This window comes from Cebus imitator, unplaced genomic scaffold (assembly GCF_001604975.1).
Source record: "Cebus imitator isolate Cc_AM_T3 unplaced genomic scaffold, Cebus_imitator-1.0 Scaffold218, whole genome shotgun sequence".
Classification (NCBI taxonomy): Eukaryota; Metazoa; Chordata; class Mammalia; order Primates; family Cebidae; genus Cebus; species Cebus imitator.
In genome coordinates this window covers 804,709-816,509 of record NW_016107533.1, presented here as the reverse complement: position 1 = coordinate 816,509, position 11,801 = coordinate 804,709, and positions in this window count along the sequence as shown.

The following is an 11,801-nucleotide window of genomic DNA, read 5'->3' as shown; positions in this document are numbered from 1 at the left end:
CTCGTGTTTCCTCCCACCGCATGAGACAGAAATCCCTTCTCTCAGCATTTCTGCTTCTCAAAGGCACTATTCTCCCATCCTCTTCCAGGACTCCCTCAAAATCCCATTTGAGGATTTACTATTTTCACCCAGAGTGGAAAAAGTTCTTTGGGTCCAGGTTATTTTGTTCTCTGCCTGGCCAGGATACCCACGGAAAGGGTTTACCAGAGGAGACAGGTGAAGCTGAGTGCAGCGCACACTGCAGTTTCCAAAACCCCTGCTGGACAAGCACTAATGGGAAGAATCCAGGGGATTTCTGCGGTGTTGAGAATGTTTTGTTTTCTTATCTGGATAATGGTTACATGGCTGTGTTCAGTTTGTGCAAATACAGCATAACAGTTTAGTTACTATGTGTGCACTTCTTGGTATGTATATGTTTCAATAAAAAGTAAAACCTAAAAAAAGTTAAAGTTTTTGCTACACTTTACATACTAGTTATTAGAAGGTCATAATTATCTAAAAGTACTGAGACTACAATTGATTAATCATTGCATACTCATCAAATCCCGATACAAAAAAACAGTATTAAAGAACTTGAGAAATGAAGTTATTTTTCCTTAAAGATATTCACATCTCAGATTAACGCGTTTCTCCCACAGTAGTGCCAATGTTAAAAACAGACTCAATGAGATCTTGTTATAAGTGACAAGTACATCCTGGCATACAGTGGCACCTAAGTGGCACTATCTTTAATTCTAAAAGCCCTAACTATGTGGTCTAAGCAGGGAGGCACACATTTATCAAGGCAACCTGTCTAGCAGAGTGATTCCCGTTTCCCCACCTGTACCAGAGGGCTGGACTGGATATTATTCTTCTGTGTCTTGGGGCCCCAGGGGTGGTCTGTTGAAATGACTTTGCTTTTAAAGAAAGCAGATGAGCAGCTAATGTTGGCCAACAACTATCGAGTGTTTGCCTTGTGCCAGGCACTGTACTCAGCAGAGCTGACTTGAGAGAAGCCGATTCAAATTACTAGAAACTAATGGTCTGAAAAGAGGCCTTGGACATGTCGATATTGCATATCAATGCAAATCCTGAAGATTTAAGGTGGATGATCCTGTTGAGGGGGTTTTTGAATTACTTTTGTTTTCCAATCTTTGATGTAGAATTATTGTGTTTTAAAGAGGATAATACAAATTCACAAAAGGTTAAGTGAATTGCTCAGTGTCACACTGCTAATAAGAGACCTAGTCGGGATGTGAACCCAGCTACACTGACTCCAGAGGCCAAGACATTAGTAGTTAAACTATGCCGAGTAATGGTTTTGTATGTCAGAGTCCAAACAGCACAGAGTAAGATGAGGATGGACGAGCCACAGTGCAAATGCAGAAGAGTCTGAATGTAGGAGATTAAGCCAGATAGCAAATGACACCTAGATAAGGGAGTCTTGGCAATCTCTGGTAAATGTTTTTCACCGGAAAGTTTCAAATATAATTCAAGTTTATTTAAAAGTCTAAATCAGTATCTTACAAACCAAAAAGGATTCCATCCTAATCAACTTGATACACAGTAAATGATCATTTTAAGTTATTCTATTTTACTCGGAGAGTTTTAAATCAGTATGCTGAGATAATTTACTTCAGTTGCTATAGAATTCCCTTTTGTTTTTTTAGTAATATGAAAGTATTCTTTCCTCCATCAACCAACATTTAAAATACATTTCTTTTGTATTAGTGGAATTTTATGTGCCTGCTAAGTACCATGTGGAAATAATCAAGTCCCATTATGAGCCCAAAGCCAATTCAGAACCAATTTCAAAGCAGTTTACCCACTTAGTATAAGCAGCTGTGCACTTTTAAATTTACAGTTTAATATTTTAAATCCCTTTGTTTTAATTTTGAGTTTACTTCTTTGATATAATTACTTTGGCAAGATCTAGATCATGCTGGGGTTTGTATCACAGGGACTCACTGCTCACTACACCAGGTGGCCAGCTATGTATGTCTGGAAGATTTAGCATCTCCTGGAATTTAACTAGCTTGCTTTCTTTGCTTCTAGCACTTCCACAAATTCTTGCAGATCGCCTGGGCTTGGGTTAGGGCATTATTTCAGTTACTTGGAGAGTGAACACAAGTTCTCCACTAGCGTTATTCTTTTTCAGAGCGTCGGCCAGAAGTATCTGGTTCCTTAGCCCTGAGTGTTGAGACTGGGCCTTATGGCCATCTCCAAATTTCTTCCCCAGTTCCCGACTCCTAGATCAGGCCAAGGGAATACAAATCCCTGGCAAAGATGACACCAACGAAGGCAAATCAGAAAGCCTAAGGCATTCAGGGCCTGAGTGAACCCAGGAAAGGTCTATAGTCATCTGAGAAGTTGATTATTTTCAAGAACAGATGGTAAGGATTTAAATGCAGAGCTTCAGAGCAGATCAACTCTGACTGCCTCTTGAGAAGGGCTCAATCGTTTTATCTTTTTGGAGCAACTAACTTGCCCACCTGACAGCAGGGAAATGCTTGCTGCCCTTATTCTTAATTCTGTATTTAGAATTAAGACGCATGACTTAAAAACATTTCCTGGTCAAAGACAAAGTAGCTTGTTACTTTTTTATATAGGTGGCTAAGTCTGCCTGTGAAAGCAGGATTTAAAAAACAGACCTGAATGCTGATGAGAGAGTCAAGACCTGAAAGAAGAGCATTCTAGGCCCGAGAAAAGGGAGGCATGAAAACCCTGGAGGAGGAATGGACTCCATCTGTTTGGAGAACAAAGGGAAGGCAAGCATTTGTGCTAAAGGTCAGTACCATGAGCTGGGGATGAGGAGTTGAGGGGCAGAGAAGAGAAGCAAGCAAGAACAAGGTCACGATAGCTTGTGGAAAATGGTAATTCGCTCCACTTAGTCTCAGTGCAGTGGAAAGCCTTTGGAGGTTTCCTCCGGAGGCTTTAGGCAGGGAGTAACGTGCTGTAATTCATGCTCCAAGAGATCACTTGGTTGCAGTTTGGAAAACGGATTGTGTAAGGAGAAGAGGGGAACAATTAGAAGTTATTTCTTTATCTCAGGCAGGAGATGAAGGTAGCTTCGATGTTAGCATTAGAGGCGCAAGAGGAGAATGGATGCAGGATGCATTTTGGAGGAAAAATTGATAGAAGTTCGTGATGGATTAGATGTGGGTGATAAGACAAAGCTATGGAAAGAACAAAATCAAGGATGAGCAAGTAATGGCCATGTTTACTGAGATGAGGAAGACTCCATTTCTCACAGCAGTCCTTTAAGTTGCATTCTGTTATCTCACGTATCCCCTGCTATTCCTGTATCTGTTTTATCCTTTTATGTATCTAATGTATTTCTATTGTTCCTGTATCTACTATAATGCAGACAGGAAAACGAAATCTTAGAACTGTAGAACGTGGCCAAAGAAACAAAATTAGAATGCAGAGAGCAGAGATTTGAGATTAGCTCGGCTATAGAAACACCCACCCACGTAACGCTGAAAGTATTAAGAAGCAAACCCCCAGATAGAACAGCAAAGTGGGATTATCCATTTTGGTGGATGGCTTTCTGAGCAGAGAGCCTCACGGGGTGAACAGCCTTCCGAGTTGAAGGCCGCAAGCAGCTTCTGACCCACGTATTTATTCTCTCTGAACAGGTGATTATTATTAACAAACAGGTGTTCAGTGTTTTCTCAAAGAACGAAAATAAACTAGGTAGGCAGCTGGTGCCTGCTTACCACTGATCACAGACAAACTAAAAAGTGTTCTCCACGAGGAAGCCACGGGGGCAGGGTCACATATCCCGTGCTTAAAGAATTGTTTTAACTGGTGTATGATATACATATAGTGTTTTGCTACTTTAGAATGCCCCAAGTAGTTTTCTACTTGTGGGGGAGTGGGGTGCGGCTGGGTTTTCCTTGCTGCTGTTCTTAGCAAACGATATTTTATCATACACTCAGCATTTGTCAACAGTTCTGCCTGAGTCCAAGGTCTGTGTCATAATCACCACTTTAAGGTTATCTTTTGCTTACCAGCCAACAACTACCATTGTGAACGTTTCTATTTCCTTTCAGCCATAAGATATATTTTATATTTTAAAACATCTGCGACATATAACATATAACTGCCCTAGCTTTCTCATCAGCTATTATAAGGGTATTATATTCACAGTATTATCTTCCATGCATACTATCATCCTGCAAATGTTTCTTTTCAAGGGAACAAGACTATGAGCATCAACGTATGGGGAAGAAACTGGTAAATGGCCTAAGAATGTTTCTGCAAGGGAGTAAAAGAAAAAAATATTTGTTTCTTTGATTTAGTATTTATCTAAAGGTTTCATTTGAGAATCTATGAAATATCTATGCTTTTAACATAAAGCATCTTGTTGCATATTATATTTATTAGTAACTATTTTTAAAAGCATCTAGTTTTATTCCTTAAAGTTATCTTCAAGCCTTTAATACTTTCTAAAACATATTTCCTGGTCACAGTATTGGGTAGCTAAGCTTACCTGTTTCTCAGTATCGAATTCAGTTCACCTGTTTCTCACTATTGAGCTTGGTGTGACAGTGCATACTATGCCTGATTGCTTTAACCTGACTCGCTTGGTTTCAAATAAACGATGCCCGATTTAGCTGGTTCAGATGATGATAACAACATTATTAATATTATCTGGGATTGGGTTAACTGGAAGGTAAAGATTGAAGTGAACAGGGATTTTCAAATCTGAGTTTTATATGACCGGTGCAAAACTAGGGGTGCCAGAATGAGGAATAAGGGAGACTACTCAAAGACGAATGGGAAATCAGTGGGATGGGAAGCATTCACCTTGGCTCCCTCTTCTTGGGAGTTGTGTCCAGAATGGCCAGTCATTCAGCTGGTCTACCAGGAATTTCTCCAGACAGGTCATAGGGAGAAACTATACCTTGCAGCAGTACAGGGATGCAGGAAGGAGGGGAACATATCTGCCTGACTCCTTCTCATCCCTTTCCCATTCATCAGTTTGCCCCATGGGGGGTTCAACTTCCTGTCACTTCTAGCTCGCATCACAAGACAACTTCAGTGGCTGCTCAGCGTGTTTTTCCCAGCTACCTGGGTTGGCCAAGGGTGAGGGCCCTGCATTCCCAGAAATGTGGACTGTCTAGGAGGTGAGAGGTAGAGATAATTTGAAGAGATGCATGAGATTTGATATATTGGGATGGCATTGGGCTGAGCACTGTGCTTGGATTATCTTATTGAAACCTCATTAAAACCCTATGAGGTACCTATTACTAGCCTCAATTTACAGATAGGAAAATAAGTGGTAGAGTGAGATTTTCACATAGACTGTTGGACCCTAGAGCTCACAACTTCATTGCTATATGTTCCTTTTGAAAAGCTATGGAAGAGTACAAAGGGGATTATTAAATGAATGAAAATCCAGGGAAATACACAGTAGGCTCTCCTGAGAAAAAGAGTTTGGAATTGAACTGCCACTGGGAGCCAGGCCGTCTAGAGGTTGCAGGGTCTTATCCTTCTGCTTCTTTGTATGATTCTTGGCCTTTTCCTTACCCTACACATCAGCCTCCTCTGCGCCTTCCTACCTTTGACTACTGCACAATGATAACCTTCCCGCACTTTCTTTGCCTTCTGTGACCCCGATTCTCCTCATCATCTCCTCTCAGACTCTACCTTTGTGCTACACTGTATCTGTGTCCTGGTTTTCCATTTCCACATTTCTCAGGGAAGCACTGGCCCAACAGAGCAGTTAGGGTATGCTGGTTGCAAACAATAGAAAATAAGTCTATTATATTCTATTACAACTGAATTCATTAAAAACTCAGATTACCAGAACCTGTTTGGAATTTATGGGATTTAAGAATTTCCAGTAAGTCTTAGGAGCAAGACCTGATGGATGCCCCATGTATGTTACCAGCCCTGGAATGGTCTTTTTCCTTTCTGCTTTGGCATAACATGGCCTGTAGTTCAAGCCCTGAAAAAGTGGGTGTGATTTGCCAAGTATGAACGATGTACCCGCCCTTGGCTATGCCAGGTAATAACAGAGAAATCAGTTGAAATTAGTCGAAGAAATTAGTTGAAATTAGTGAATCTAGTGATGCCTGGATTCACTTTCCCAACAGGATTGCACATAATAGGGGAGCTAATTACCTAGAAGGCTATAGGATGCTAGAAGGAAGTGGGTGATAAATGCTGTGTAGACAAAATATGGAAACTGTGTTCCATGCCCTTTCATCTTTTAGCTTACCACAGCACATGACTCATCATTTGCAGACGAGACTATAAGTGGGCTGTTCTACAAAGTTGTTGCCAGCCTTAATGCAGTTCAAAGTAAAATAGAAATGATCTTCCAATTATCTGCTATTCTGAATGATTTATGACACCATTTCCTTCTGTTTGCACATCCTCCATCTGATCATGGAAAATGATTATCAGACAAAACTTTGGCATCGTGTTTCTTTATTTACAAATACTTCTTCAGCATTGGTCTTTTATTTACTACTGTGGCAGCTGTTATGGGAGATAGAGGGACACTGGATAAGATGTGATTATTGTTTTCAGGTGCTTGGAACTGAATATAGGAAACAATACAAAATAGTGTGGATAAAAGAATATAAAACAGTACATAATTAAAGACAAAAATTTCATCTATGTGTGTAGTGGAGGTTGAGAGTATAACTTATGTTAATGTATAAAGAGCTAGGAGAAATGTGTAATTTAAACCTTGAAAGGATACATTTAATCTGGGAAAAATAAATTTGTGGTGTGGTAGCTAGTTGGATCTATGTCCCGACTATGTTAGCCTAAATTACAATTTTTGCTATTCACTTGTTCCAAAAGGCAGGAGAGAGGTTTATCTAGAGCCTATGTCTCTTCTTCAGTGTGCTGCTTATAAAGATTTTGTCCCAGGGTCATTCTCCTTGACCATCATTCTTCTATGTAGCCTTGCAGGGAGGTGTTACAGTTCTGCTATTTCTAAAAGTCACGGGCCCGGCCCACCTGTCTACTGCCATCTTTCTGCTGTGAATGTCATGAAACGCCTCTGGGAGCATAAACAGCTTTATTACTAAGCTGTAAAGTAGAGGAAGTTATTAATATTGTATGAATTGCTCCATTCAATTTTTACTTCTAATGGGGCGAGATCTCACTATATTCTGGAAAGTATATCCTTAAAACTGCTGAGTAGTATGTATTGAATAAACTAAATTAGGAAGCCCCATTGCTGCTGGAAATTTGGATTGCCAGCTTGTTTAGTTCAGGTTTACTTCTAAGATCATCATTTTCTTTAGGAATTCAATTGATTAAGGCAGCCTAACTCTCAACAGTAATTACAAGAAATTAGATTTTATTGTGCAGTATAAACAGGCCTGCAATTGATAAGACTGAGCATTATCAAGAGGCTTGTGGACTGCTTCACTGTGGAAAGTAATTGACACTGAAAGCTTTTGGAAACTGAGGTATATAGCATTGGGCCCAAATCACTGATGTTTTATTTTATTTGAGGAATTTGAATAGGATGTTAGTTGGCATGTTCTAATACCATGTGATAAAAACCAAGTTTGAGCAAAGTATTAACCTCCTCTACAACAAGCAAAAGTTAGACAAGATTTTAAAATTACCACCAGATCTTTGAGGAACAGAGGAAGAAAGGGCTCTAGAGATGTCACAACCTGAGCTTCATTTGAGGTGGGTTTATTTTTCTTGGGCCAGTAATAAGCGTTAACTTTTCTCCTTCTCCAAATTTAAAGGTTGAGAGTCCATCCTACCCTTTATTATAAGTTAATTAAAATACAAGAGTCTCTATAAAACTCAAGATACTAGGTTCTAGTTCTGGATTTTCTACCAGCTCCCATGATTCTCAGCCTTTATGTGTCCAGTGACAAGAAACATGACTTGTAATCTCAATTTGCATAATCTTCTCTCAGGAACTTCCCAGGGAATGTGTAATTTCTGGCTCACGAGCAGGGAATAGGCTGATTCATTTTTCTGCTCAAGAATGAATCTTGGAATGCAAAGCAGCATGTTACAGAAATAATCAATGTGATCTAATTTCTGAAAAAAAGGTAATAATTTTCCAACATTACTTTTTTATTATTAGTAACAAACTACTTGTGACATAATTTTAAGCCATGGTGACCTACCACGTATCTGAACACTTAGCTGGGATCTGCTGCATTTGCAGTCTGGCTGGTCATGAATGAACCAGGAAATTCCTCTGTGCCTCACATTCCTTATGTGTAGGCACATTCCAGTTCTGAATTTCTACAAGTACTGTCATACAGCAGGAACCAAGCCATGTGGGGCTATTCTCTGTGTATTTATCTCATGAGAACATAAGAAATTGTCTTGCTTGTTAAGTCTTACAGTTCCTTTAACACCAATTTCTGAATTTGACAATGGGAATATGATTTGGAGTATGTAGTTATTTTCACTGACATTTAACTAAAGGTTTATGGCTACTCCCTTGAAAATATTCACATGTGCTTCAAGGTCCATGTTGGATCTGTCAACTATTAATGCATAATGAATGCAATAATATTATGATATAAATATTAGTGTGATGTAAATACAAAATTTATATTTGCAATCCATTCCAGCCCTAGAGCACTAGCTTGTAAATTCCCGGAGAAACCTGACTGTCTGATTTGTTCACTGTTCTATCCTCAGAGCCTGGCACAGAGGAGATATCCAGTAATATTACATCTAGTAATATTTTTGAGTCAATTAAAAGATTCCTTAGTAATAGCAATTCCTTAATATATAAGGTAGAAGTTTTAAAATTATTACTACTCTGACTTTTTTGTTTACACAAGAAACAAATCCAGCTTTAAAGAACTTAAAAAGGAAAGGATACTGTTTGTGTGATCAATTCTAGAACGAAGGGTATATTCCTGGTCTAGGGAGCAACTCTTAGGGGCCAAAATCATCAGGCTTTCTGTCTCCATCTCTCACACCTCATTTAACCCAGTGTCCTCCACAAGGTGACTCATAGCCACAGGCAGCATGTCAGTCACATTTCACTTTTCCCATCAGAGAGGGGTTACCTCCTGTTTCTAGTTTCAGTTTGATTCTGTTATTTTTATCCACTCTTACAGCAAAGGTTAGGGGTCAGGACAAAGTTCAGTAGAAGGTCTCTTATCAAGGATTTGTTAGTTCATGTTTAAACATGGATTAAAGAAGGTTAAAAAGGATATTTCTTAAACATTTTATTATACCTTTATTTTGCCAATATTTTGATGTAAAGCAGGACCTTTTTTTTAATTGTTAGTCTGACACTGCTGTTTGGAGCTCCAACTTGTTCTTCTTGATAAAAACTAACCCATGCATGCATAATACTTTTCAGCTGAGGTTTCTTTAAAATGGAGCAAAGATTTAATGATACTTGCAATATATCTGAGTGAAGAATCCATCTGGATGTTTAAAAATTTCCCCTCAATTGTATATAATGGTATTTCCCATAATTAATTTTTCAGGATATTTTTGTTTGTTTTGTGATTTCCTTTATCAAGTTTTCCCAAAGCTTTCAGAATACATTTCACAGAAATAAAACTTTCATTTCTGCTGTGCTCATTTTATGTTTGTTTAATATTTAATGAAATTACTTGCTTACAATAACTAGTAAAACTGCTATAAAGATGTAAGAACAAATGCAATAGACTTGATTACTACGCAACTCAAAAGGGATAATTGAAGTATGCAGACATTCTGAGAGATGTTGCCTAGCCACAGTGCTCACTGTATACTGGATATTTGCTGGTCTTTTTAGCAGGTGAATGAAAAGTATCTGTTGCTCTCGTGATTCACATTTAACAAAGGTAACACTGGGTCTTCACAGTGTATGGGAGGGACAGAGAGGCATATAAACAAACACATAATGCATAACGAGGTGGTTTGCAATAAAGATATGTACTATGAGAGCAAATAATTCTGTCCGACGGTAGAATGTAAGTTGGAGCTGCTTCTTTAAGAACAGCAAAGAAAAGAAAGGAAACAGCACATACCAAAGCAGGAATGTGTAAAAGAATATTACAGAGATTGTCAGAGAGCCAAATCAAGAATGAACTCCCCTTTGCAATTGCTACCAAAAGAATAAAATACATAGGAATACAGCTAACAAGGAAAGTGAAGGACCTATTCAGGGAGAACTAAAAACCACTGCTCAGGGAAATCATAGATTACACATACAAATGGAAAAACGTTCCATGCTCATGGATAGAGAGACTCCATATCATGAAAATGTTCATACTGCCCAAAGTAATGTATAGAGTCAATGCTATTCCCATTAAACCACCATTGACATTCTTGACAGAATTAGAAAAAAACTATTTTTAAATTCATATGGAACCATAAAATAGCCTGAATATTCAGGAGAATCCTAAGCAAAAAGAACACAGCTGGAGGCATCACAGTACCCAACTCCAAACTATACTGCAAGGCTACACAACCAAACCAGCATGGTACTGGCACAAAAACAGACATATAGACCAATAGAACAGAATAGAGAACTCAGAAATGAGACCAGACACCTACAACCATCTGATCTTTGACAAAGCTGACAAAAACAAGCAATGGGGAAAGGATTCCCTATTTAAAAAACGGTGTTGGGAAAACTGGCTAGCCACATGCAGAAAATTGAAACTGGACCCCTTCCTTTCATCTTAGACAAAAATTAAGTCAAGATGGATTAAAGACTTAAATGTAAAACCCCAAACTATAAAAACCCTAGAAGAAAATCTAGGCAATCCCATTCAGGACATAGGCACAGGCAAAGATTTCATGACAAAAATGCCAAAAGCAATTGCAACAAAAGCAAAAGTTAACAAATGGGATCTAATTAAACTAAACAGCTTCTGTAAAGCAAAATAAACTATCATCAGAGTGAACTGATAACCTATAGAATGGGAGAAAATGTTTGCAATCTATCTATCTGACAAACGGCTAATATCCAAAATCTACAAGGAATTTAAGAAAAAAAAACCCATTAATAAATTGACAAAGCACATAAACGGACAGTTCTCAAAAGAAAACATTCATGTGGCCAAAAAACATATGAAAAAAAGCTCAACATCACTGATCGTTAGAGAAATGTAAATCAAAACCACAATGAGATATCATCTCGTGCCAGTGAGAATGGCCATTATTAAAACGTCGAGAAAAAACAGATGCTGGTGAAGCTGCGGAAAAAAAAGGAATGCTTTAACACTGCTGGTGGGAATGTAAATCAGTTCAACCATTGTGAAGATAGTGTAGTGATTCCTTAAAGATCTAGAGGCAAAAATATCATTTGACCCAGCAATCTCACTAGTGGGTGTATATCCAAGGAAATATAAATCATTCTATTATAAAGTTACATGCACGTGTATGTTCACTGCAGTACTATTCACAATACCAAAGACATGGAATCAACCCAAATATTCATCACTGATAGACTGTATAAAGAATATGTGGTACATATACACCATGGAACACTAGGCAGCAATAAAAAGGAACGAGATCATGTCCTTTTCAGGGTCATGGATGGAGCTGGAAGCTGTTATCCTTAGCAACCCAAAACAGGAACAGAAAACCAAACACTGCATGTTTTCACTGATAAGTGAGTGCTGAACAATAAGAACAATGGACCCAAGGTGGGGAACAACATGGTATCCAGGCAGTATGGGTCACCAATGGTGCATGTTTAAGACTGTGTGATGAATAGCTGAATGATGACATATCCTGTCAGTGTATTTATTTGGCTCTTTATATAATATCATTTGGAGATAATGCCAAAAGCATACCTTTGAAGTGGTAATAAATGCTAAACCATTTCAAAATGGCTGTTTGCCACACACACCTCCCTG